The sequence below is a fragment of the Gymnodraco acuticeps genome, unplaced genomic scaffold, assembly GCF_902827175.1.
Source record: "Gymnodraco acuticeps unplaced genomic scaffold, fGymAcu1.1, whole genome shotgun sequence".
Lineage (NCBI taxonomy): Eukaryota > Metazoa > Chordata > Actinopteri > Perciformes > Bathydraconidae > Gymnodraco > Gymnodraco acuticeps.
In genome coordinates, this window is record NW_022990981.1 from 1770830 (window position 1) to 1797750 (window position 26921).

At 40.0% G+C, this 26921-nt stretch overlaps 1 protein-coding gene across 1 annotated transcript in view; it reads left to right on the forward strand.

Moving 5' to 3' along the window:
- The first annotated feature begins 12237 nt into the window (after positions 1-12237).
- The window catches only part of znf644b (zinc finger protein 644b), a 53128-nt gene continuing 38444 nt past the window's right edge, over positions 12238-26921 (forward strand). Inside the window, 2 exon segments of the mRNA XM_034235716.1 lie at positions 12238-12505; positions 16033-16082. The gene's annotated coding sequence lies outside the window, so the exon portion shown is untranslated.

The window sequence follows — 26921 nt, forward strand, 5'->3', positions numbered from 1 at the left end:
GATCGGATCAGACTCAGACAAGCTGTCATCCACTGTCTTTTTAAAAGGAGAGGCCCTTTTATGCTTTTTGGGGTTTTTCCTTTCCTAGTGTGTTAACTTATATAGGTATACAGTATGTGCATGTAAATGGTCTGCAAAAGTGATAATCCTGTGCTCCCTCGAAAGGGAGCTTCTCTCCCACACCCCCTCTGCCTTAAATGCCTCCATTGGACTCCTTTGGTTACTTGCGTAACATGATAATATCACTATCTAAAACTATGCTTCTTCTGGCTAGCACTCCAACACATTGTACGTGATAGGCTAAGGGGGCGGGACATCTCTAAGCGGTTAACCAATCACAACAGAGCAGGTCAGCTAACCAATCAGAGCAGACTGGGCTCTGGTTTCAGACAGAGGGTGAAAAGAGGTGCTGCAGCACAGGCAGTATGAGAACAATAAAGCATGGAGACATGTCCCAGTAGAGACACTAAATACTGATATGAACCTACTCATATTTGCTGTAATGTAAGCTATAATTGTTAGCACCAAATGGAGTTTGCCTTCAGGGCTTTCTAACAGATAGGGTTAATTTCAACCCAAACCAATGTCCAATTAAAAGCCCGTATATACACACCCATTAACACACAACAGATTCAAAAACCTCCACATATGCATAAATAGAAGCTAATAGGTACAGACAATTAGAAAAACCACGAATAACTCCTACTCCGGTTTATGAGTGCATGTTTCAGTGTCCGGTAACCACTGGAGAAAGAGTTTGGAGATGTTATGTTCCCATGCATGTGCAATTGTTAGCACGTCCAGCTAACTAGCTTACTGCTGGAGACAACATACTTCCATGGCCAAAGAGCACATCATTTTAGGGTACCATCAAATAAAAGCGAAAAGATTTCTAAAAACCAGAATAAGATGTTTACATGTGCAGCACATAACTGGGATACTACTCGCATGTGCAGTATATATTTCTCCTGCTGCTTCATGCAGATGATCCTTAAGCCAGTGGGAGATGGAGTCCTTTTCACTGAGTCCTGGCTCTGAACCAGCATTTCCATCAGTCACTTGAGCTTGGTGTTCCTCCAATAAGAGGCGTGTCATCACTCAACACTTTAGACGATCTAATAATTCTTAATAAGACCACAGCCGGTGATCACTTTTTAACAGCACAATGCAAGGTCACAGAGGAGCTTGGATCAGGTTACAACACAAACATATACAAGTCCTGTTTATTGATCATTTAAATGTGTTCATTATAGGAGGGCAGTGAAGCCATCATTTGTGTTGAGAGAAACCTCCCTAGGATTACAAATGGCACAAAGTATAGTTTCTACTAAGATGTGTTCATTAGCAGAGAGGGTTTGTGTTGGATGGGAACCAGCAGAGAGGGTTGTGCAACATTAGCTGAGCTCACATTGCGTAATAGCGGGGGGGACGACGACAGAGGCAGCAGATAGAACTTCACTGAGACTCGAGCCCAGGGCCAAGCTTTCCCAGAGCTCCAAATCCTCAGCTAATAAAAGGTGATGAGTGGAGTGTAGCTCTGACTTTGTCGTGGAGACTTTTTCAGAATAAGCTGCAACCAGGGCTCCAAGTTTGTGTACAACATGTGTCAGTGTGTGCCAGAGAAAAGTCAGGAGGTGAAACTGTAACAATGATCTCACTCTCAGCTCTGGCACAAAGTGTGAGATGAGATAACACACACACCATCATGTTCCTCTTTCAGGACGATGAGCTGAGGTCAGTGCAGTTACACTAGAACACTGTTTTATCTCACACACACACACACACACACACGCACGCGCACACACAGAACCAGTTCTTTGTAGTTGCACACACATATGCTTGCCAGATGCACATACAGTATGCCATAAAGCATGTATATGTGCATGCATGCATACATTGAGCCAACAGATTTGGACACACATTACATTGCATTTAGCTGACGCTTTTATCCAAAGCGACTTACAATAAGTGCGTTCGACCAAGAAGATACAAACTTGAAGAAAACAGAATCATATAAGTACATCAGGTTTCATAGAGCCAAAACATTTCAAGTGCTACTCAACTGGCTTTAGATAAGCCAGCCCTTTATTAGTATATAAGTGCTTTGTTAATAATTCTATCGCTCGAAGTGGAGTCGAAAGAGATGAGTTTTCAGTCTGCGCCGGAAGATGTGCAAGCTATCTGCTGTCCTGATGTCAATGGGGAGCTCATTCCACCATCTTGGAGCCAGGATAGCAAACCCACGTGTTTTTGCTGATGGGAACTTGGGTCCCCCTCGCAGCGAGGGTGCAGCGAGTTGTTTGGCTGATGCAGAGCGGAGTGCACGTGCTGGGGTGTACGGTTTAACCATGTCCTGGATGTACGAAGGGCCAGATCCATTCACAGCATGGTACGCTAGTACCAGTATCTTGAAGTGGATTCTAGCAGTTACTGGAAGCCAGTGAAGGGAGCGGAGTGGTGTGGGAAAATGTAGGAAGGTTGAAGACCAGACGAGCAGCTGAATTCTGGATGAGCTGCAGAGGTCGGATGGCACATGCATGTAGACCAGCCAGGAGAGAGTTGCAGTAGTCTATGCGTGAGATGACGAGAGCCTGGACCAGAACCTGCGTCGCTTTCTGGGTCAGCTGGGGACGTATCCTTCTGATGTTGTAAAGCGTGTATCTGCAGCAGCGGGTTGTAGCAGCGATGTTTGCAGTGAAGGACATGTTGTTATCTAGGGTCACACCCAGATTCCTTGCAGTCTGAGTCGGGGAAACAACAGAGGGGCCGATGTTGATTGTTAGGTCAAGAGTGGGACAATCTTTTCCAGATGCCACATGCACAGAGATACTTTAATAATGAATAAGTTATTTTATATTATACACTGTCTACATATAATACATGTAAGATGTATAATACAAAGTTAATGGAGCATTAGTTAAGGCTCCACGCTCCTCAGCTCCTCTTATGTTATTGCTTATCAAATGGATGGCAGCAGAGAGAGTCACTGAGAGGAATGTGCTCATCTGCAGCACCCTCTAGTGGAAAACAAAATTCCATTAGAATTGACAGCAGGATGAAAGAAAAGCTCAGCTGCCCCATTCTGTGAGCAATCATACATAATAATGTTTACTATATCAACATATCCATGAGCAATAAATCCACTGACAACTAATAGTGTGCATATTGGGTATAAGCGTATTTTCCATGGCTGGCTGTCACATGCTGTGGTGTGGTCTCCCCCCCCCCCCACACCTGTGTAAAGCTGCAGCACCTTACATGTGTCAGATGTGTGAATAGTTTTCTCTTGCAAAAGTGTTAGTGATGTGCCCCATTGTAACTAAATATATTCAGTATCACCAGTGCTGCTGTATATATTTTCAAAAGTTGTCTTGTGATTCAATGGTGAGCCTTTTCATTTTATAATCAATAAACATTGAGGGAACAAATGAGGCAGACCTCCCCAATGCTTTTAACATTTTTTATTCTCGATTCGAGAAAAATGATTTCTCCATAAACACCTCAACCCTTAGAGAGTCTCTCTCCCCTATCTCAGACATAGTCATTGAACAGGATGATGTTAGGAATCTCTTAAAACGATTCAATATTAGGAAGGCCCCAGGTCCTGACCATATTTGTGGGCGTACACTCCAGTATTGTGCTAGCGAACTCTGTGGTGTTTTCCAGCATATATTCCAACTGTCACTTGAGAATAGCCAAATTCCTGATATGTGGAAATCCTCAACTGTAATTCCCATCCCTAAGAAGCCTCATCCTAAAGTCCTAAACGACTTCAGACCGGTGGCTTTAACGTCATTGGTAATGAAAATGTTTGAAAAAATTGTTAAAGGCCTTGTCATGTCAGTAATAGGTGGTGAACTTGATCCACTACAATTTACGTATCAGGCAGGGAGAGGCGTAGAGGATGCAAAGCTTTTTATACTGCACACCCTCCACAAACACCTTGAAAAGCCACAAGCCCATACCAGGCTTTTGTTTGCTGACTTTTCTTCAGCATTTAACACAATGCAGCCACATCTCCTGGTGGAGAGCCTATTATGTCATTTTAAACTGCCCGATCAACTTGTTTTATGGATTTTAAACTTTCTAACTAATAGAGAGCAGAAGGTGTCTGTCAATGGACGCCTCTCTGACTCTGTCATCACTTCCACGGGCTCGCCTCAAGGATGCGTTCTTTCGCCCCTACTTTTTATAATGTACACTGATAAATGCAGGAGCATGCAAGACAACAGCTACTTGGTTAAATTCTCTGATGATACCGCCCTCTTGTCCCTCCTTAGCGGCTCAGAATCAGGCCACGAGTGTGCTCTTGCCGATTTTATTTCCTGGTGTGATGACAGTTTTCTGGATTTAAATGTCTCTAAAACCCAGGAATTGATCATTGATTTTAGACGTCACAGGGATGTTCCTAAGGAGTGCATCATACACAATGACAAGGTAGAAATTGTCACATCATACAGATACTTGGGCACCATTTTCGATGACCACCTCAAATTTGATGTGAATACTGAGTGTGTTGTGAAGCGGGGTCAACAGAGAATGCACCTTCTTCGCAAACTGAACTCTTTCTCTGTCAGGCCCTTCATTCTTTGTCGTTTTTACCAAGCATTCATTGAGAGCCTTATTTGTTTTTTTTTTATCTGCTGGTTCCATAGCCTTACACTGAAAGACAGGAACAGGAACAGGATTGTTAAAACCGGACAGGAACAGGAACACAGGAACAGGAACAGGAACACAGGAACACAGGAACAGCATTGTTAAAACCTGCTCCAAGATCATCGGCGTGAAACAGAGAGACTTAAATTCCTTCTGTAACCAACAGATTCTGCGGAAAGCAGAGAGCATTCTGAACTCTCCAGGTCATGTACTTTCACATGAATTTCGTCTGTTGCCTTCAGGGCGTAGATATGCTCTACCTGCTCAAAGGACTAATCGCTTTTCTAAATCATTCATCCCTTCTGCACTCAAACTTTTAAATTCTTGAAAAGGCTTTTAACTTGTTTATTTATTTATTTATTATTGTGATGCTTTGAACTATTTATAGTGTAAATTGTAATTATCCACATCTGTGCTCCCGGGTGTATCTGTGTGTTTTCTTCTTGTATGTTCCTGCCTGTGTACATGACATAAGCTGCTGCTCATAACCAATTGCCCCTTGCGGGATTAATAAAGTTGTTGATTGATTGACAACATATTTTAGTTATGCAATCCAGTTTTCTCGCTTTCTTTTTCCCCTGGGTTATTTGTAATTGTTTTGTTACGTCCCCAACAGTATCAGGAAATGTGGGGGCTCATCCAGGATCTTGAAAAAAAGATATTTAGTAATTCATTCATTCTCTGTGTCTGACTCATATTGTAGATGTGTAGCTTTGTTTAAAGTCCATAGAGGTGAACAGCTTCCTCGGTTTAGTCAGGGTGAGTGTTTAGCTGGGAAGTATCGCTCTTCATTCACTTATTAGTTATTTTGAATTTGTTGTTTTCATTGTAATCCTGGGTAGGGATTACGTTTCTGTGGAAGGTAGGTGGTCAGGTAATATCTGATGAAAGGGGCATGAAGTAATTAAAGTGAGTTATAAATGTGTGTTTTCTCAGTTGGAAATATCTTCTACAAAAAGGCTGCAGTGGCCTCTTCTCAAATGTCATTGAATCATTGTATAATAAAAATAAATGTGGCTGTTTTAATGCGCTACCCACCAAGTCTCGGTACTTCAGCTGCTGTATGTATCACACATTAAGTATAAGAACAGATCTTGAAGCCAGATTGAATAAAACTTGAAACAAAGACGTCTCGGTGGATACAACATCTAACTTATAAATTTTAGATAGAAAATAAGGAAACGCATTTCTTCCTACACTGTGTTTGTAAACTTTGGATTCATGCACAGCTGACTCATTCAATTGGTTGTCAACCATGAAGTAATGTTATGTATTCAAATGTTATGATTCCAGCTTTCCAAATGTATTTTTTTTATCTCGTTTCTTATTCCTGTATGACAGACAATTTATCTCATCTTGCGCTTTGTACAACACTGATCCACATTTCCTGAAATCTTATAGACAGAATTACAAATCGATTCATCAAGAAAATACTCTCAAATTAGAATAATGCACATAGTGTGAGCTTCTAAGCTTTGAGATGCACCTGCAGTAAATATATAGCTGTCCTGCACAGACAGACACTTGTGCAGATCACACATCACCTACTGTTTAACTACCTGGTCACATGCCAGTACAACAACATTAACACCACTGGAGTCATTGTACAAACAAACACTCAACATACTGGACAACAAATCTGTTTTTTCGCATCACTGCACAATACTCAACAAATACAACTTGCTAAGCTGGGAAAATCTCATTAAACATGCAAATGCTTGCCTTTTTTACAAGATTGTCAACAGCCTTACCTCACCTCCTCTTAGACAGTTTATTAACATACGCACAACTGCAACTAGGGTAACAAGAGGTGCAGCGATAGGAGATTGCATTATTCCACTCAGAAAAAGTTCTTTCAGTCAGTCTTTATTTTCTGTTATAGCTGCTCAGCGATGGAACTCAATCCCACCTCCAATCAGAGACCAGACCACATTCACTTTATTTAAATCAAAACTCAAAATATGGTTAGTGAGGAATCAGCTCTGCCAACACTGACCCAAACTTCTGCTCCTTACAACCCACTGCCTGTGTTTTAACATGTTATTTTGTTTTGTTTTATTTGTTTTGTATTTTAAATTGTTTTATTTAAGTATCCCAGGAATGTCTGTTGCATGTTTTAAATGTAATGTATTTACTTGTTTAAAATGAAATGTGTTTTAGGTTGACTTTTAAAATCTGTCCAGGGACTACAGATGAAAAATAGCCTCTTGGCTAACTCTGGCACATTTACAGAAATGTTCATTAATGTGCACTGTCCCTGTTAAATAAATAAATAAATAGATGGATACAGACAGACTGCCACCCGGAGCCAAAGTCTGAATTCCTCTGCAGTTCAGTACAATCCACAGTACTGTAGCACGTTTATTACAGCAGCTGGATGTACAGGAAGTTTCTCGGCTCGGCATGCCAAAGTGTTGGGAAACACTGGCCGAGGCGGCTGAGCAGAAAAAGTACACCATACTCTGCAAAAACAAGTGAAACTCCTCCAGTACTGTCTGCAAAACAAAATAATGAATCTTTGATATTGAAATTGACATGGAGCAGCAGCTGGATGCCACCATATATATCCAACTGGGAGGAGATTTACACAGACAAGATGATGACTATGTACTTCTATAGTGAGATCACAGAGAAAACAGACTCAATGGATCTAATTTCTCTGGTGGGGGGGATCATTAAAACGGTCCCATCACTTCACACCCCCTATGGCACTGCTGCCCCTTATACCCAATTGTTTCTCGATTAAATTGAAAGCTTTGCAGCATGCGAGTGCAACAGTAAATAAATCAGCTGCATCAAAGCTCACAGTCTGTCAATCAATTATCCCATTAGTGAGGAACTTTACAGAAGCCCTTGTTTTTCTTGCTATATCTAATTCAAGCAGACTAGTGTGTTCCAAAGGGGCCAGATCCTCATCTAGTCCCGGATAACAAGGCGGACAGGGGGTCCCAGTGTGACCTCACTGTTACCCACACCAGCATCTATTATTATTTTCTTTTGGTGCAAAAGAATTAACTTAACAACAGGGCCAGGGTCATCCTCTATTCTCTTTATGGAGGAGGTGAAATAATGAGCATGCACACACAACATCTGACTCACAAGATCTCTGTGCGCTTTGAAGAGAACAAACACATTGGTGAAAACTTTAAGCATTCTCTTTATTTCTCTTCCTTGCGAGAATAAAACAAATATCATAGCAGACTCCAAAGCACTGCTTGTCTCCAGTGTACAAAACTAATCAGCCCGTGTTACTCGCCCAAGGTCTTCCCATTTTTTTATTAGCAGTGTTCAGCCCCCACAGTGAGGAACATGAAAGAGAATGCAGAGTGCTCAAAAGAGGGCTTGTCTCCCCAATTTATGTCAATCTCACTTGCTTAAGCGTGTTTACAGAGAGATCAATTCCCAAACTCTGAGGGCCGACATTGTCAGAAATGAATAATTTAATAATGATAACCTTAAACTTTCTGTTTTGTCATAATTGCCTCAGTAATATTCTTCCTGTTTTTTCTTTCTCCGCCAAAAAAACATGCATGGCATCAAAGTGGTGCTTGTTTATTTCATAGTGGGGACAAAAAACGTTTTTGTTGTTGTGACTTTGACCTTTAGCTGTTTATCTGTCTGTGGAGCCCTGATATCTACAGTTTTTAAACCTCTTCTTTGGTTGATTTCTAAGCATTTTAAATGAATACAAAGTTGACAGATTAGTTTTCCTCGCCCTCTACTTAGCCCTTTAAATCAGTGTGAGGCCAGCAGCCCAGCACCATACCACTCTGTTCCATTCATCCCACCACTAAGCAGTGCTTAAGATCTTGCACAAGCATTAGAATGTGAGTATCGGCGCTCCATGGCTCATCAATGAATCATGGCCCACTGCTTTCCAGAAGATACCACTGTGTGAGATCTGCTTAGCTGATGAAAAATCACATCAACATCAAAGAAGTCCTCTTAAAAGAGCAAGTTTAGAAAAATTAATATTTGATAATGCTGAAACCCCACATAAGCACACAGCCAGCGAGTGCCTGATAATCTCTTAAGAATATTATTAAAAGCCTTAATATGCCATATTTACTGATATTAAGGATTAAAACAGCATATAATATGCGTTTAAGAAGCGTTTTGCATATCAAAATACAATTTGTGAGCAGTGATTTAATGGTAGTTAAGACTAATTTCAAAAGACATACTAGGAATGGACACAGTAAGCTGCCCTCTGCCACCTTGTGGTAAATCTACAGTACTGCATGTATGCTTTCATCATTATCGTAAACGTACATGATTTATGTTAAAGTTTCAATGTTTAACTTGTAATGCCCATGTGTAGTAAATGTGTGTTGAGTCTATAATTGTTGTTAAAGGTGTAGGTTCATGGTGGAGGCACTGATTTTCCACACGATCATAATGAGGAGCGTATAACTGCTCAATATTAATGTCTATGCTTTGTAAAGTCTAAGGATGATTGCATCACTGATATTTAGATTATTTTGTGCAACCTACTGGGTCTATGGAGTCTGGAAGGCATTTACCAGACAAAAAGACACACCATTAACCATAAGTCAGGATATTTATGCCTTTGCTGTCTTAATTATGGTCATTCTTTTTTCATAAATCTGTCTTTTCTGAGGCCTCTGGAGAAACATTTTGTGCACCTGTGCAACCTCGATTAACTAAAAGAATTAAAGGTAACACCAGGTGATTATTTGATATACAAATGATCATTTTGGGGATGAAGCATTCCTTTAACTAACATTTTAAACAATGGATATTTACCTGTAATATAAGGTACAGTATAGATATATGGCACTCCAGAAAGCTAAGAGGGACATTTCTCTCATCTTTGAAGTCACAGATAAATCATGTTTTTACAGAAAGTAGCCAGCCGGACAGACCTTATGACCTGTCACAGCAGGGGAAGCAGGTGTTAATAATGTATTAATACATGTGAATGAATGGGAAAAGATCCTCATTTGCAAGCATCTGATACAGATATGGGACTCATGTTTGGAGTTAAACATAATATATAATAGAACATATGAATTTCAAATATAAATGAGTGGTCAGGTGGCGACCTTGAATCAAACCGAGGTCTGCAGCCTTCATTAGAGAGTCATTTCACCTGAGCTACAGAAGAGAGACAGGCTATGAATAGCTGCGTCTGAGATAGTGAACTCAGTAATTCCTCACACTGTCATGTGCCCCGGTGATTTAAACTGGTTCTCTGCCTCTCTTTGTTAACTAGCTTCAGTATAATGATGTAGTTTTCTGTGATGTTCCAACACCATGGCTGGAGGCAGGAGTTTAGTCAGCAGCATGCAGGATCAAGAAAAAAAAAGTGAGCCACTGAAAATGGAGAAAAATGGCTTGCAGTACCCCAAGGTAGGGAATAAATTGCAGACGATAACTAGTGAAGCGAGGCACAAACAGCATAATAAATTGTTAGAGATCCTTTTTTTTTTGCTCTCATTTTGCAGAGCAAAATCAAACTTTGGAGTGCACAGTTGGTAGGCCATTAAAATAATTACTTGATGCTCTGAAAACAGAAGGCTTGTGTCAATCCCTATATCTCACACAAAAAGACAACGCACTCCTCGGAATCACTTTGTGTTGTCTGCTGTATGGGTGGGTACGCTGATAACCTCAGATCACAGAGAGGCAAGCACAAATACAGTAAGTGACTTGGAAATAGCTTTGAACGAAACACATCTCTGTTGAATAAGCAGCTAAACCCAGAGCTAATGCACACTGGCATGGAGTAGATAAATATGTATGCACAAATATTTAGGTCTTACAGTTTCTCAATATATCAATATTAATGATCTGCATTCTACACATTAAATAATTTAGCTAAAATAAACAAGTCATATTTTTGCCCACTCTATAAATATTCAACCAATCTGGATACATTTTTGTTGTCTGCAGACTACTTCTTGTTGATAATAGCAGTCACTGGAGCAATGTACATTCAAAGATGTGTTAGTTGTTTGCTTAATCCAATCAATGTTTCATATGTTTATGAATATGAGAATTAGCAATCCAATCAACCACTCCAGACACCACACACTGTTTCCTCAAAGTACAGAGCAAAAATGTTCTGTAATATTATAAACAATAAATATATGTGTTTGGAATATTTGCTTTTACGTCATTGGATACAGGATATATACCCTGTAGAAGCATATATTGCATATGTGGACCTAAAGCAAAGTTATGGCCAATTTACAGGGACAATATAGTGCAATGCAATGTATCGTTGGGACAATCAGATATAAAGTTAACCATGCTTAAAGCTTGGGTTCCTGCATAGTTCAATGACACATATGTCAACATAAAAAAAACAACAACTATGATAATTTGTTTCCTTCACGGTAATCAGAAAAAAATACATTTACAAAATGTTTTACATATTGATTATGGCAAAATTAATGTTATCAATAAACAGCAGGTACAAATAAATAAAAAACCTGCATTGAAGTTTAAAGTAAAAAAGAAATAATTGTAATAAATAACACCTGTTCTACTACACATGATGCTGCATTTTTAATGACTGATGAGGTTTAAATGGTCTCATGGTCTTCTGCGGAATCATGAAAATCACACTTGGGCCGGAAAGAAAAAAAACATGTGACAGTATAAATAATGTATTTCCAGCATGCATTCTGCATCATTATCCGACAATTTAAACGAGGGTTAACGCTCACTGCTTTTCTTGTACAAAAGCAGTTCAACATTAAATATACAACAGTCACACATTCTTTCTTTTTTAACCAGTTATACAACCATTTTGAAATTCAGTTAATGGTCACAGAAGACACATGTAATCCCTTCTGTCCAAGTTACACTGTGGATGACACAGTTACGACAGACACAGCCATTTCAAATGAAGAGTGTCAAGACTATTCAACAATATTATACCCTCCGTGTTTCCAACATGTTCATTTGAAAGCAGTTTACCCTTCATTAATGGAATAAAAGTGAATATTGTGAAAATACTTTCTCATACCATTGAATGGCAATATTGAGAATGTGGTCACATTCTCATTCATAAAAAGACGAGCTCAGAGTGGTAAATTCAACTATGTATCCATTACTTTAAGCTAACTCAGTCAACAATTAATGCATACATGTTAGCTATTTCAGACATTAAGTCGTTAAGTTTAGCAAAGATTATCTAACCAGCTCCCACTTTTTGGCAATCTAATTATCCAACCATTTATCAACTACTTTTAGCTATTTTTAACCCTTGCCAATCATTTGTGATTTGTTCTGTATTTATTCTATTTGTTTTTTCAATTTAGCTTAAATGCAGTGGAGCTCATCCCAAATAGTCCATGTCAACTGCAAAAGTAGCCCACCCCCTGGGGTGCAAATGCTAGCCCTGGTTGGGAATCAGTAATTTACACAATTATTATATATAAAATATTCCTATTTTATATCTCATTTGATAGTGAGTCCACTAGCAAGAACAAGTCTGTGTATCTCTGAACGAAAACGTAGGTTGTAGGCTAAATTGATTTGATATCAGGATGCATTCAAGGTCATGAACCTCACTCAAATAAATTGTGTTGTCACATCTGTTCCCAACCATTTTCAAAATATGGCGCCATGTGTCGCTTTAGTTAAGTAGTAACGTCATTATGGTGAGCTGTTTTAAGTTTGAATGTCGGGGAACTAAAGTGGACGTGAAGCTTTTTCGGGGTGAGCAGTCTACCTCCTGCTGAACATCCCTCTCCTCTGGACCAGAGTGCAACCTGCGTGATTTTAAAGCAAAATGGCGACAGTGTAACGGAGTGGAGAGCCGAGTAACTGGGTCAGGTGCAATGACAAACCTGAGGACAGCAGTCTTCGTCCTGAGGTAGGTGATACAGCCTTTCGAAACCTCTGATGTGCGCAGGGATACATTGTAGTCAAGTGCGGTCATTAGTCTGCCGTGTGTCGCTGTCGCTGTCTCTGTCGTGGGTCGATGTGAAGGTATTCAAACACTGCAGTGACCAACAACTGGGAGCTAGTTTACCTCAACTTCTATGTGTTCGATATTGCTACACAAATTGTTTCTCCAATATGCCGCTGGTTCAGTTGTGTCTCTGAGGCTCAGCCTGTGGGCAGAGCAGCTAGCTGACTGTCGCAGAGCCTGTCAAAAATAAAGTCACTGCTAAGTGCTAACAGAGCCAGCTTCTTGCTATCTAGCTACGTTGTTTCAGTTTGTACTAAAGGACAAACAGTTTGTGGACACAAGTCGGGTTTCTTTGGAGTCAAACGAGATAAACTTGGTTGTTACTTTGATATTGTTGTAGGATATGCAAAGCATTGATGTAGAGCTGCATGATAAACTTGGTTTATCAAGTTTTAAATCTCTGACTATAAATGGCCCAATAGAAACAGAGTGATGTGGTTGTATGGAAATTACAAGACGATAGTGTAAGTTGTTAGACGTCAAAAGTAAGGTCAGTGGCAAAGCAAACTCTGCATGTCAAGTTGAGATCGCATTGCCAACATTATTACTGCAGAGCTAGCACAGCAAAACATGACAGCACCTAAGCACATTTAAGCAGCCTTGATTCAAAACATGTTCAACTACATATTGAAGTTCTTAAATGATAAGACCGAGCAAGCATAACAATAAAGACAATATTTACCTTCCTCCATTTCCTTTGAGTGTGGAATACCCTCACAGATTCATCACAGATGTACACTACTTCCTCCTATCTATTTGTCGACTATCCACTAAAAATCCCACAATGCAATGTGTTGTATTTTATAGAATAAAAACATATGTTTGTGTAAAAGCCTAATATAACGTTCAGTAATGATGCAAATAGGTTTGATCAGAAAGTTCACTGTAATTATAAAGTTAACCTGTGAGTGTCTACGCAACCAGACAGATTTGTCGCAACATTGGTGTAATTCTTTAGATTTATTTTAATTGGTTTTGTTGCAGGTCAAAACGACTACATTATCAAAAGCCCCAGCATGTCCCTTCACGCGAAGCTGCTGTTTATGTTAGCAATTTCAAACCTGCAAGCAACAGAGAGAAAGCATGTCAAACATGCAGTTGCAGAAATAACACATTGATAGTTTTTAATTAACACATGGAAGACTTTTCGATTGATAGCTTGTTAAAATATTTTAGCCTTACCAGTGACGAAACAGAGTGCATCTGGTAGAACTTGTTGCAAGTTAAAACACAGGTATGCCCACAGTCATTTTCTCAGAGCAGAATGTTAGGCAAACAGACAAGGTTGTCGTTGCTCCGCTGGTCTATGGTGCCTCTGCTGCCTCACTTTGCTGGCAAGCTAGCAGGTGAGACTGCAGATGTGTTGTCATTGTAGTCAGACCACTGCTTTGTACAAAGTTGACCAAAGCCTTATCTTTGTTAGTTATTTTACCATCTGAGGTGTGAAACTAAAATACTTCCGCACAATGCTCCTCTGTACTTTGGTGTTCTCATTGTTTGCTCAGGATGGCTTTCCTCACAATGACCTCCATTTCCATAGCAAAAGACAACACTGGCATGGTTTACTGAAAGGTCAATAGGTCATGCAATTAGTCAACCTGATCACAAAGTATTTGTTTTATTGTTTTATGTCCTATATAACTATGTTGCAATGTTGGAGGAGCTTGGGACTACATTGTAGCTACTGTACATGCTTTTGAATCTTGAATCTTTGAATCTTTGAATTTTGAAAAAGAAAACTACTTCAAAAATGCAGTTGTGCTTATAAACTGTAAACACGATGTATATATTAAGTAAGTTGGAACTCATGTGCATGTCCATGTTGATGCCCTAGGATGGTGATGGTGAATACATATCAGCAGTTATTGGTAAGAGTTTCATTTTGAATGGCGCTTCATACATCCATGATCCATCCATCCATCAATGTGTCCGTCCATCCGTCCGTCCGTCCTTCTATCCAAACAATTTGTGATTTTCATCAATCATTGAACCAAATAATTGCCAGCAGAGATAACAAGCATAGTTGCATTACTCATATCTCTGTAATCAGCTCAGGTTTTATCAAATCAAACCAACATAAGTGAGTCCATGACTCCCTGCAGGTGTCTATAAGAAGAGCTTACGTGGCTATAGGAGGAAGTCAATGGCAGCTTATCAGGCTAGTGTAGGTTCTACTGCTCGACTAAATAAATCAGACGGTCGAGGCATTTTATCCACAAATTGATTAAATGTCACTTGACAAGGTCACATATTTTAACCAAGATGCTTAAAGTCCCTGAATGCTCAGCATAGCAAACAGTTCTGTGTTCTCTGCCGGCCTGCCCGGCTGCTTACACTGCTATAAATGAAGACACCGGGGACTACTTAAATGGGAGAACACTGGCCTGAATGAGCAACTCAGCAGAGGAACAGCTGCAGAGAGGAGATATTTTAGTAATCAGGTGGATCTACCAAGAACATTGAGGTCTGCAGAATCATATCAAAGGCGAGGAAATAAGGGCGGGCATCCATGGAATCACACCGTCTGAATCACTGAAAGACTCATTAAACCTCTGCATGGAAATGAATTGATATCAAAGCTGTTTTCTCTTGGTGATGAACATATAGCTGTTCTGTTTTCACTCATGATATATATGCCTGTTCCCATTTGGCTGTATATAAGTGTTATCTTTTATTTTCATGTTTAATCATTAGAAAATAGTTAAAGTAGCATCCAACACAATTTCCCAGACACCATGGTTATTTTAGTACATGCTTGTTTTTTCTTAACGCCAGGTATTCCATAAATCCATACGCTTTGCTTTTGATGTAACGTTCTCAAAATGGTTGTTGATTAACATATCCTCTTAGCTTCAGTTTCCGTATTGTAAACATTTAAAAGTGAATTATATACCCTTGGCAAACCATTTTCTTAATTGAATGTTCAAATTGAGCTTTAAGTTGAAGAATAACCAGGAAACATAATGGGCTGTCCCTAACTTTGCTGATGGTGCTGGCTTTTTCTTCACGTTTAGTCTAACAATGATCCTGTAAAATACTGTGGCAACACCAAGGCTGTGGCCAATCATTGTTTTAATTGTTTGATAAATTATTAACATATCATCTGAGTATTTGTTGCTTAATCCTTTGGGTTTTTGGAGACACAAAGAACACAAAAGATCCTGTAACACAATTGATCTTCTGATCATCACAGCGCTTATCTGACGCTGCGATGATCATGTTTTCATGTACTTGTGTGGATTTATTTAGCAAGAACAAAAATCAAGCTTTTATTTTTGGATCCTAATACAGAGTCTGAATTTGGAGGGACAGATTTCCTTAGGCAGGGTGTGTCAGAGATGTGATCACAAAATCTTACTGAAGCTGAGATGTTTTTCAGTTCTCTGTCGTGAGCAGTTTAAAGTTTGAGAACATGTTCTCTGTTACAGATGAGTTTTCCAGGAGCCATGAGGGCTAATCTGTGCTTCAACATTCACTGGTAAGTACATTACTTTTCTTATTTCTTTCAATGTAACTTGTTAAATATTCTGCCTCATTATTGAGATCCACTTTCTCTAATTTGACAAACACAGGTGTTAGTAGAATATCGTCTCTTATTATCAGCTTTATGATTCAGACGGGAATCACAACAGGGTGACCTCCTGTGGAGCAACATATGTTTATTCAAATAGCCACTGATCTGAAATTACAAGTATTTGAGCGGGTAAAACTCAAAATGAGTGTTGATTGCTTTTTAATTGAAAAGAAAGAAAAATGTGTGTGTCTGTGGAGTCTAATGTTCTTGTTAGTATTATCATCATTATAATCACAATGGCAGAGCATAAAGCAAAAATGTGACCGTCTCTGAAGAGGTGTTAGCATTCAGAGGCACAGTAGTATGTCTCCTTACCGGCTTAACACCTGAAACTGTAGCTCCGACGTGTGAAATGCTCTCAAACTGTAGCTGGGTGTGATTAGCAGTCAAATTAAATCTGAGATATCAGTTACATGTGTCAGTGCTTCCACTCCTACACTTGGCAGGTTGTAGGGAGTGACAAGCTGGCTGTTGATTATTCTCCGGTGTGAAACCCAACCAGTGTTTACTCAAGTCTTTGTTCAATCCTAAAAATGTAAGTCCCTATTTTGATGTGGAAATTGTCACCATGATGAATGTGTACCATAGTAATCTAATCATGAAAGGTATTATTTGTAACTTTTCTACGTTAAAATGTCTAAAAACGACTAGACCGGTGTAATACATGTTGTTGAGTTGCATTATTGCATTAAACCATATACTTTTTTATGTTCAAACCTAGAGTAAACCATCAGTTTCAATGTCATGGGGCTTTCATATGGTTAGTTTTCATGGCGACATCATTTTAATCCGGTTTTAATACAGATTTTGATCAACTTTTTTTATTCATATAAGGATTTTATGATGTCTGGAATTTAAGATTAGGGGTCGATATTCCGCATTTGACCGATTATCGGTATCGGCCTTTTTTTTAATCAAATTGCCGATAAAACTTTGGCTCTGATGCGGCCGTTTCTCTGGCTGCAGCCACCACTCTGTGTACACGAGCAATGTCCCGCCCACCTGATAGGCTATTACTGAAGTGTCAATCAACACTGAAGATTTTCCGGGCGGGAGCCAGCCAGAAAGGCGGGACCTTCTCAGATTACAAGCAGGTGCGAAAGAACGCAGACACAGGCCATTTCTCAATCTCGAGAAAACTGGCTTCCAAGCCAATATTTCAAGGATACTACGTCATCGAGTGCCGCAGAAGGACTGTTCCAATCTCCAGTATACATGGAATTCCACCGAGGCCGCGTCCTTGGTTTGGGGGTAATTTCGAGGCTGCACATGGGTAGACTTCGCGTCCTTCAAATCCCCACAATGCTTTGCGCACGGACCAATTTCCCCAAATCTGTAGCGGAAAATGTAAGGCGCACTTGCTAGCCTGTTCCATTCTTCGTTTTCCGATTGCCAGGAAGGATTCTTGCCTCGCTTCTGAAGGAAGTGACTCGGAAGACATGTGCTACCAAGCAAGCATCGTCGCGATTGAGAAACGGCCACAGACTGAACAAGCAGCAGCGCTGAGCGGCAGAGCCATACATGTCTTTCGAAGGTAAATCAGTTGAAATCCGAAGTTCAATAAACATCCCTATCCCCTATGCTGAAGTTGCAAAAACACCACGATTTTATGATCCAATTCTATCAGTTTCCCTGTTACACAGGGACGCGGGAGGAAGTCAGTCAGAGTTGGGGGTGCGTGCAGCGTCTCGCAGCAGAGTAACTGTGGTTTAGTAACTAATAGTTTTACTTCCCGGGTCCATTTGTTTTGAAGAGGAGGAGTTAACTTTGTACCACCATGATCCAATCATAAAAGGAAGCACTACCGCATTACCATTTTGTATAACTACGAGGCCAGTGTTAAATTTGTTTTTTAGTTGCTAACGTTCACTGTCCCCATTGTTTTTAACTACATTCAGACATAGTGAAATCTCAAATGTGAATCAGGGTTCCATTTATTCATCTGTAATGTCATTGTATAGCTGTGAAAATGCTTCAGCGTCTTGGTTCTCTGCCAGAAGGTGACATTATTCAACTTCTTTTCCAGTTTTAAGACAGATTATCTAAAATTCTTTGATCTTGGTTCTATTTATCCATAAAGATGAAATCACCGGCTTCTCTGAGGTTATCTGAGAAACAAGCTAAAGTTTACTTCAGTTAAAGAAACAGATGTTTACATTGAAACTGCACTATTAAGTGTTCTTTCAGTTTTATTAGCTGGGGCCGTTTGTTTTGGGTAGGAGGCGGATAATTCCAGATGATTCAGCTCCGGGGTAAAACACTTTTTAACTATGAACAATGAGGGAACCCTGACTGGGAGAAGATGACAACAGTTTTGGTAATGGCACTGAATAACTGCTACTTACCAAATCGTACTTAAAATGATCAAATAAATGTGCATTTTAATCAAGGGTTCATGTATCATATCCATTAATGCGATGAGACACATTTAACATTATTATGCAAAATACTTACTGAACCTACATTTCTCTGCAAAGTCCACGTACGTTTACGTACAGAGTAGGTTGAGGTGGATGGATGGCTCAGTTACGGCCCCTACACACGGCGGCGTGCGTTGCCGCTTCAACGCTTCTGCCCATTCACTTTGAATGGGGTGACGTCACGATTCGCCGAACTGCATTGTGGGAGCAAAGCGTAGCTTCTCTCGCGGTGCTCGCTGCAAAAGTAGAGCAATGTTCTACTTTTGCCGCCTCGACGGAGGCGTCAGCCAATCAAATCCCGCATATGCAAATCTGACAGTTCAAGCGCTAGCCAATCAAACCGTGTGTATTTTGGGAGAGCCAGACCGCAGTTATTTCCCATATGTCAAAAAATGGAGGAAAAAATTATCGTGGCGGTACTATATGACCACCAGTCCCTCTTTACATACAGGGATACAAACCGGAGGAGCCAGGCATGGGGGGAGGTGGCAGAGACAGTGGGTGACACTGGTAGGTTTTCGCCTGTTTGGGGAGTTTATATCCAGTGTACTTCGTTTGAATGGACAGCTAGCAAGCATAGACAGTATATTTAGCCAGCATGGATGTAGCGTGAATGCTTTGCTTTGTATGTCCGGGGCGGGACATTCATGTGATTGGTTGTTGCTCGCGTTGCTCGCGTTGACTCCCCAAGCTCAAGATACGCCCATCGCCAAGCGGCAACGCACGCCGCCGTGTGTAGGGGCCGTTAGACGAAGACTTTCCCTCAGGAGACTGCTGTTTGTGTCCTGAAGCACAGCTTAATGCTGCGTTCACACCAGACGCGATGCGATGTTTGGGGGCGGCGCGATTACATGTAAAGTCAATGCAGAGACGCGGACAGACGCAAATTCGCTCCGACGATAAGCATGAAACGGTGGACGCGAATTCCGCGCCGAGATTGAGGCGATTGAAGGGGGCCGCGACAAACGCTCGAGTTCAATTTGTTCAACTCGAGCGTCATATTCGCGTGACGCAATCTCGCGGTAGCCAATCAGCGGTGAGGATCTCAGCCTGCAGTCAATGACGTTCAACCAGAAAACATCAGCCGTTAGCTCTTAGCAGTTAGCACACAGAGCTCACAGCTGCTCATATCTGTTCAGAAACTAGACAAAAGTTAAACAAGTACAAACCACAGGCTGTCTGTGTCATGGTGAATACAGTCGCTGGTTTAGTTATGTCTGTAGGCCGTTGTTATGAGTGTGGAGTGAGCACAACGTTAGCTTAGCCTGGTCGACCCAATCTTTATTCAGAAAACAAGCATTTTGTCTGCAGACTTGTCAAAGCATTAATTCATGGTTTTTACTAACCGGTATCAGTATGTTGTTACTTCGGCATCATTTAGAAATGTGTATTACAATTTAATCACGGTAAAATATGTTCATTTTGTTGTAGCTCCCGAGCCAGCACGTCTTGTTTGAATGATGCGAGTAAACACAGCTGGCAGCCGCGGTGAAACTCGAGCGTTTAGAGCGATGCGATTAGAGCGAAGCAAATATTCACATCGCGTCCGGTGTGACGCAGCATTAGAGCAAACGGAATTGAATGGCATGTATGACCGTAATTAACATTTATAAAAACGTCACTTTTACAAACATTTGGTTTCGAAAAGCCTGTATAAACCGCTCTGCATTCCCAAATCATGACATTTTGAATCCATATGTTGTGTTAGGGAGGACCAGGATCCTTGTTGCCAATAGGATTTGTTACACATTTGTTTTACACATGTATGTGCAATTACATGGACTTAAAATCCTCTTACTGAAACGTAATGGTGAACATTCACTGCTGCTGCAGTAGGATGGAGTTATAAGGCAGTTTTCCCCTGTCTTAATGTGATGGCAGCCCTACTGAGAGGGATTTGCAGAAACATATTTTTGGATGAATTTGTAGGGATCAGGGTTCATTCTCTGGTTTTGATTCTCCGGTGCATTCTGATTATATAAAAACCCTCAAGCTAGAAGCTTTTGAAGCCAGTTTATTTCAATCCAAACTTGGATTTCCATTCTTTTTTAGTTTCTAGTTTGGGATGTTTTTCATGTTCACAACCCTGGATTTACATGTACATTGAGTGGCAGTGTGTTTTTTAAAGAGCCATGGGAGTTACTCTTTCTTGGAGAAGGTTTTGTTTGAAAGGAAAGACAGATTTACGTTACTTAAATCTAAGAAGCCGGCAGGTGAGATTGCTTTTTGTCCAAGGCTGAATGAAGCAGTAAGTCAGGAGCTGTCCACAATCCAGCCTCTGCAGATCAAGCCTCCAATTATCATGTTTCACTCGGGTTATGGACCGTTTCCTCCACTAAGGGGCAGAATATGATCACTGATGCGCTCAGCCCTCGCTCAAGGGGATGATACAAGGACAAGCAACACCAGCTAATGTGCAGTGTGTAATCACATTAAATTGAATCAAAGGAATGATGCATGAAAACAAAGAATAGCTTACAATGCAAAAAAGAACATTTTGTAATTAAATGAAACCTGAAAGTAAATCAAAGATAAAAAGAGTCATGTTAATATACAGAATATTCTAAGGTATTATTATGATAAATATAGGTTGTGTTTTTTGCATTTTACTAACCTGATGATTACATCTTGAATACCTAGAAATATATTTTGCTATATTTTAGGCCTGATCAAGATAAACCAAAGTATGCAAGAATGTGAAGTCAGTATTTAACACCTCACAGGTCCAAACAGCTCTGTGTTTGAGGGTTTGGATTAGAGAGCTTCCGTTGAACATGAGCTGAGAGGCGGCTAACCCTTTCTGTGGTACTGCTCTAAGGTTGAGCTCAGCACTTTCCTCATTAATGTCCCACTTATTCTCAGAGTTGGCTGTGATATTTGAGCGATTTGAGCATGCGGGGCACAGGTTAGGCACAATTATGCTGACGGAGGGCTTTTACAGCTATGCTCAATGAAATCTGGAGTGTAGGATTAGACATGCAGAAAGTTATATAGTGATTAACCTTCATTTGAGTCCCCTCCGTGATCTCCAGAAGACAAATCCGCCTGCTGTCAGGTATATTTCTCCACCTTGATAAATGACCTTCAAAATGATAGATTGAGGCATTTTTTTCCTTCTTTTTATGCTTTTGAAGCATTTGTTTGCCCTTTTCAGGAAGTTCAAATGCTTCCTTAAAATACAAACCTCTTCGATTTTATTTGGATGTATGGCAGTATCGATTCAGAGGTAACTTAAAGGTCCTCTGTGGAGTTACTGACCACTAGGGGCGCTGTGGAGCATGGCAAAAATACTCAGTTAATGTATCCTTGCGTTATGTCTTATTACATTTTTAAAGGAAAGTGTCAGTCTCTTATCATTGCAATGAAACGTATGTTCTGCACGAGTCATCACATCATGAGTCATCACGTCTTCTTGCCACTTTTTCATATTTTCCGCAACAATCGTTGGCTGCAGGTGCCTTCTGTTGGTGATATTTGGTACTGAGGAGGATTTAGTGCCACACCAATTATTTGACCAATGAAGTGTCTGCTGTTTCTTCAAAAGACCATGTATTTATACAATTACAGATCAGATTGTATCTCAAGGGGATAATAAAATACCAACATTATTACCACAACCAAATAACTTGATTTAAAAAAAGGTTCATGAAACGTTAGCTTTTGGTTGGAAAACATTTTGCCCCCATTAAGTGATTTCTGTTTTGGAAAATACATTTTGGGGGATTTATGTTCACAGTGTGTGTTTGTTGGGTTTATTTATTCAGGTTTCATCTGCAATACAAAAAATAAAACAAGTGTTATTTTTCTATCAAGAAACTGGGGGAACATCCTGTTAATCTGTTAATGAGAAAAACTATTGAAAGCTAGAATGTCACAGTAAAGCTCCATTTAATCAACTGAATATATTGATGCCATCAGTTTCTTCTTATTATGCTTAGACATTTAACACTACCATGCATCTGTATTAGTTCATGTCACGACTTTCTAATCATCGCTAATCATTATTTCCTTAAATGCAGCATGATGAATGAAGCTATAGCTAACGTTATCTTCTTCATGCGTTTGCTCTTTGACGCCACAGAAAGAAGCCTTTCATAACAATGGCGGGTCTCCTCCCTCGCCCCTTCAAGAAAGGACATTTTTGAGCCCCTTTGATTTGCCCCGATTTGTTTTGATGTGAGGAGTGAGTGGTTTTTAAAATCTCCTTAACTCCCCAGGCCTGGCCCAGCCTCCCACAGGGCTAATGACCGCAGCCCGGCCCGTGCTGAATAATACAGACGCTTGCTCGGTGGAAGTGGGGAGGAGGGCACGGGGTTAGACGTGGGCCCTCCTTCTACAGTACACCTCCATTGATAAGATTGTATTAATTGGTATGAATAGAGAGGGATTTCTCCCTCTCCTTGTATACATTTAGCATTATACTCATTAGCTTCCCTTTGCCTCCCAGCGAGTTTCTCCTTCACATCCCCCGGGGTCTCCTGGGAGGCAATTTGCATCTCTCCATGGTGTCCCTCTGGGGTTATTGAGGAAATATTAGCCTCTTTTCTTCTGTGGCCGACCCTTTGATTTATTAGGATCTGGGGCTGATAGAGTGCCACTCACATGTTAATGACTGGCGCTGATACAGGCCCCCGGTGCAAGACCACGCATTGATCCGGGTTGAAAAGGTACAATTGACAAGCGGCACTGAATAATCGCCTTACACGCGTCTGTGTGTTTATGTATGTGTGTGTGGACCTTGGGAAATGACAAGGGAATCCCACTGCTGTCAAGGCCGCTGCGCTCAGGCTGTCCGTTTTCCCTGATAGAGTTAGATAAATAGGCTTTCGTTGCCCCTCTGAATTCCTTGTGACTTTTTGACAGGCGCAGTTTTGGGCGTTTTCTCGTCAGAGGCTGGCTGCTTCTTTGTTCTGCTATTCATGTCATCTCTTTGACCCCATGCGGTGCTTATTTGAGCCACTTCTAGCTCTATAAACCCCATCACAGGCTGCAGACGACACACTTGATCCAGTTGCTGTTAAGAGATGTTCTCCAGGTCTAATAATAGAGATCTAGATGACTACACTTTGGTTGCCATTAGTGACTACGGGGCCGCTGCTCCCCGTCCCCGCAGCGGTGCACTCATATTATGTTTTAAAGAAAGATAATGAGACATTTCATACTAATACCTGCGATACTTGACATGCCTTCAAATTCAAGCTCACTGATGTCTGCTCAGCAACATGGAGCCCGTCCTCAATTTAGAGAGCAGTTTGACACCGACTCCCTTTCATCTGAATGGTCACATGTCTGCGGCAACAAAGTTTGATATAAATATATTTCATTTTTTTCCCCATCTAAACCGGAGAGGGAAGCATCTGCCTAATCATAGCAACAACTTCTGTCTTGGTTCGTGTCTGTGTGCTCTCAGTTATATGGTAATAATAACATTTAATAAAAGTCAACATATCTGCCACTAAAGCAAAATACCCAGCGCTGCAGCCCCTCTACATACTAAGAGGGCTGGGAGGGTTACTATCAAATGTATTTTGTTACAATAACAAGTTACATGCAAAAAACTGTTATCGGTAACGTAATCTAAGTAACACAATATAAAGTAATGTAACCTGATTACTTTCCATTACTTTTGGATTACCTGAATTATAAATTATAGATAGATAGATACTTTATTTATCGTAAATTGGGAAATTGTTTTGTCACAGCAGCATTTTGACAGTCAATCTAGAATAACAAAATGTCTTCAAAATAGAACAAAACAAATATATAAACACAAAAAATATAATGCAAAAACAATACAAAAGTAAAGAAATATCAATAAGATAATGATTAAGTTATTATTAAGTATACAACAAAAAAAAATTAAATGAAAAAACAAAATTCAGGCAATGGCAAATTCAGGCAGGTAACATTTTTAATATATCTCTTAATTTTTTTAATATATTTTAACATGGTATTCCACATTTTTAAAGAATCTACCGGTAATCTGATTACATCCATGTTCATACATTGTGATATATTCATTGTGCTACATTTTTTATTTTTACCGGGGAATAAACTTGATTCCGATTAATGTATGTAAGGGAATACAGCTTGCTTTTTTTGTTTCCTGATTATGCAATCCCGTTACATGTAATCTGTTACTCCCAGACCCTGCTTATAACAGATTAGAGTTTATGTATATCCATTGCGCAGCTCATGCATATTGTTATGAAGGAGTAATGCAAGAAATGGAAATGTGCCATTTCGACGAGCCGGCACAGCTTGCCAAAAGCGGGCAAGTGGGTAGTGCTTGTGGTGGTGCTCGGGTTTGTTTTCCTCTCAGTGTCGGGAGATGAGAAGTCATGTATCTAAACAGAGCAGATATGATGTTTATGAGAGCCATCTGCTCCACTGCCCTCCTCAACGTGAGAGCAGCCTCATTAAAACGGTCACATGCCTGAGACATTTTTAACCGCTGTTTTTTCTTCCCTCTTTAAAAGGAGTAGAGTTTAAAACTAACAAAGCCTTGGGAAATCCCCATCAGACATCCCTCCCTTAATCCATTTAATTTTGAAAGGTATTGTTTAAAGCTTTAAAGTTTATATCGTTTAATCCCCCTCCAACACTACGGGCAGCAAATGAGGCTGTGTCAGCAGCTTGAACAGATATAATCTACTCCACACAACAGAAAATCCTCCTTCAAGACAAGGTTGCATGGGTTTCCTGTGAACTCGCCGTTTGATGTTTCTACCTGCTATTGAACATGACTTCTGTCTTAACCCAACTGTCACTCGCTCCCTGTCCCCTTTTATCACTCCCAATGTTCTCGCTTCACCTTTTTTCATCAGTAAATCTACCATCACAGCCATTTCACTCAGTCCCCTTCTCTAGGACGAGGGGGGCACGGAGAAGTTTGTTGTGGGCAGGATCGGGGGGGCTCCTCAACACACTTTTACTCGTGAAGGATCTCGGACAAAGAACAGGATTGTTTCTAATGCACTTCTCTAACAGTTTTTATACTTTTTTATTATGTATCTGCAGATGCCTTTCACACACCACGGATTGTGCAAGACATTATTACTTATCATTTGTCCATTGTATTTGCTCGAGCAACTACAAGGGACTTTCATTTTGTGTTGATTTTGGACCCCTTGTGCAGTACTGCCTCAAGTTGTAAAGGTCTTGATCTGACTGCACATGCATTTGTTTCGGAAGCAAGTACAAAGTGCTTCATTTTAATAGTATTTTTCTTTGTTTAACACATCTGTTTTTGGCATGCATAGCAATGAGTAAATGTTTGTATTAGCGACTTTGTAAGATTAACAACTGTAATACAGTTTGTGTTATAGCTACGTGAATACATATGATTGAGAAAGACAACTCTACAAAGAAAATGTCCTTTAATATACTGCTGTTCCTGAAAAGTTGTCTGTAAAAGTGTGATAATCAGATCTTCCAGTCATGCTGTAAATCGTTCTGATATTGCAGGCAATCTGACAAGCCATATTGGACAGCCATAATAATCATTTTATAGAAATAACCAATATTATCTCTGATGCTCTACTCTGCTTATCTTTGGCATCCGAAGTAAATCAAAACTGTTTTAAAACCACTGAAAAGTTGTAACTCTAAAGCATTATTTTAGAAATGATGCTAAGCTAGCAGCTAGTTAGCCTATCTAACCTAAGCTCAAATTGTAAATGGGGAAGCAGCTAGCCCAAATCTGTTTAAATTAAAAACATATATTCCCTCCACAGCCGATTGTTGACAAAATGATTTGTATGCATTAACATTTGACAATGAAGTATCATTTGAATACTTCCAAAAATATGGAGCTATTCCTTTAACTTATCTTTTTCTAAGTCATTTGAATGAACACTCTGTATTCTTGTTGTTAAAGCATGTATTAACATTTAATCTTCTCATTACAAAGAAGATCATTTTATTTGCAACACACCTCCTATGGTACTCCTATATTGTCCTTTAGAGTCTAATTTGAGTCGTATAACACGGTATATATTTTCACTCAAGCAGTAAATTACATTGTTTAGTTATCAAAGGCTTTGTGTAATTACATTTGTGCAATTCAGGATGACAGGGCTGATAGTGTCTGCACAAGACGCTGGCATACATAATCACAGCCAAAATCCCATTAGGGAGAAAGAAGACCATTATTATGGAAATGACCTTTGGGTGACAAGAATTCAGTGGGATAAAAGAGTGCGTAATCCAGACAAAGACATGGTGTGAAGCCGCTCTCTTTATTTTCTCCTGTGCTAATTTACGAAATGTAGGGTGTTTCATGAATACTCCAAATTGGGGTTTATAGTTTTGCTACTAAAAA